This window comes from Glycine max, chromosome 7 (assembly GCF_000004515.6).
Source record: "Glycine max cultivar Williams 82 chromosome 7, Glycine_max_v4.0, whole genome shotgun sequence".
NCBI lineage: Eukaryota > Viridiplantae > Streptophyta > Magnoliopsida > Fabales > Fabaceae > Glycine > Glycine max.
In genome coordinates this window covers 11,949,482-11,951,756 of record NC_038243.2, presented here as the reverse complement: position 1 = coordinate 11,951,756, position 2,275 = coordinate 11,949,482, and the positions used below count along the sequence as shown (strand labels likewise).

Sequence of the window (2,275 nt, the reverse complement as noted above, 5' to 3'; positions counted from 1 at the left end):
TAGATTTCTGATTCATGGCAAGCTGAGTTACTAGGTTGACCAAGGCATCAAGTTTTCCTTCAAGCTTTTTATTTTCAGTAGATGATGATGAATCCGTGGCCACCTCATGGACTCCTCTAAGAACAATAGCATCATTTCTTGCACTGAATTGTTGGGAGTTGGAAGCCATCTTCTCAATCAAATTCCTAGCCTCTGCAGGGTCATATCACCAAGAGCTCCACCACTGCAGCATCAATCATACTCCTCTCCATGTTGCTAAGTCCTCATAGAAATACTGAAGAAGGAGTTGCTCAGAAATCTGGTGGTGAGGACACTTGCACACAATTTCTTGAATCTTTCCCAGTACTCATACAAGCTTTCTCCACTAAGTTGCCTGATGCCTGAAATGTCTTTTCTGATGGCAGTGGTCCTAGATGCAGGGAAGAATTTCTCCAAGAACACCCTCTTAAGGTCATCCCAGCTGAAAATGGACCTGGGAGCAAGGTAGTATAGCCAATCTTTTGCCACTCCCTCCAGAGAATGAGGAAAAGCCTTTAGAAAGATATCATCTTCTTGGACATCAGGGGGCTTCATGTGGAACAAACAATATGGAACTCCTTAAGATGCTTATGAGGATCTTCACCTGCAAGACCATGAAACTTGGGCAGCAAATGTATTAGTCCAGTCTTGAGAACATATGGAACACCCTCATCAGGATATTGAATGCACAAGCTTTCATAAGTGAAATCAGGTGTAGCCATCTCCCTAAGAGTCCTCTCACGAGGTGAGGTTGAGTCATGTTCTCAGTATGAAAATTAGTAGTGGAATGCTCAAAATCAGAATATTCAGAATCACCCTCAAATGTCAAATGCACAGAATGACCAGGATGCACACTATGCCTAACTAATCTATGAAAGGTTCTATCTATTTCAGGATCAAAGAGTTGTAAATCACCTGGATTGCCCCAAGTCATGCACTATATGCAGCAAATCATGTATCTCTTAAACAAGCACCTAACAAGGGGGTAAAACTACAACTATACTCAAAAAATATCAAAATAAGCTGAAATTTTATGAGGAACACCCTAAAATCATGAAAAGATAGCACAAAAAATTTCAAACAAAAATTCAAAGTCTAACTATGAAAACTACCTAAGAAAAGTTTAGAAAAATAGGACAATAATACTTGAAAAATAAAAAAAAAAACAAAAAAAAACTTAATAAACGGATGATTTTTGGGGTTTGGGAGACCCCAACCGGCTAAAGCAGGTTGTCATAAAATGGGTAATTTTTTTCTACCCCAAATGCATACATAATAATAGTCATTTTGATACCCGGAGTAAAAGTTATGGCCGTTTTAAGTTTTGCTAAAAACAAGTTCCCAAAATTTTTGTCTCTCTCAAATACTGCCACACCAAGTGCTCTTGGTATTTTTCACACAAAATATGAATCAAAAGAAGCCACCACACAAAAAATCAGCCAAAAATAACAACTCTAACTATCAAAACAAAAATTGCTAATTAAATTGCAAAATCAGTCACTAAATCCCAGTCGCTAATCATTGTTCATCACTTTTCACAGCAAAACACAAAGCTGAATCCGTCGCTGAATCAGTCGCTAAAAACAGTAGCTAAACAGGGGACGCAACTGAAATGCAAAACAAAATGCTACACAAAACAAGACAACTAAACACTATTATGAACCTTTGGCCCACTGCTCCCCGACAACGACGCCAAATTTGATTGAGGCCGTACCCGAATCAAATACACATTAAAAATGCAGTTTCTAGGAAGTGATCCTAGGTCGTCTCCCAACGAGCAATGGTCAACCAAACGCTCGTAACATATAGTAATAAAACAGTAACGAATTGGGGGGGGGGTTGTATGTTTTTGTAAATTAAACAACAAGCAAAATTGAATTAGAAAATAACAGAATTAAAACATGTTGTTTCCCCTTGATTCACAAGCAAGTCTCTTATCCTAGGTTACGAGAATTTATCCTTAATCAGTTCAACCACTTAATCCAACCCTAAATTAAATTACTAAGCGAAAATTAACATAAGGCTATCGTTATGTGATTAAGCAACACATACACCAATTAATCATGAACAAAACTGATCATTAAGCATGAACGTAAATTAAGCGCAGAGACAATTAATCAAGCACTAAGCATGCATGGATTAATAGCAACAAATACAAAGTAATTGGTGAAGAGGAAAAACTGATCAAAATTCAATAGTAATAACAAAACCTCAAAGAGAGTTGTGCTTGATCCTCAAGAGAAAACAACACTGGAGA

General features: G+C 37.5%; 1 non-coding gene across 1 annotated transcript; it reads left to right on the top strand.

Annotated features, from left to right (window-relative positions):
* The first annotated feature begins 296 nt into the window (after positions 1-296).
* On the top strand, positions 297-402 carry LOC113002245 (small nucleolar RNA R71). Its single transcript, XR_003267789.2, has one exon. It is a non-coding gene; the product is annotated as a small nucleolar RNA R71 (small nucleolar RNA).
* The last annotated feature ends 1,873 nt before the right edge of the window (positions 403-2,275 follow it).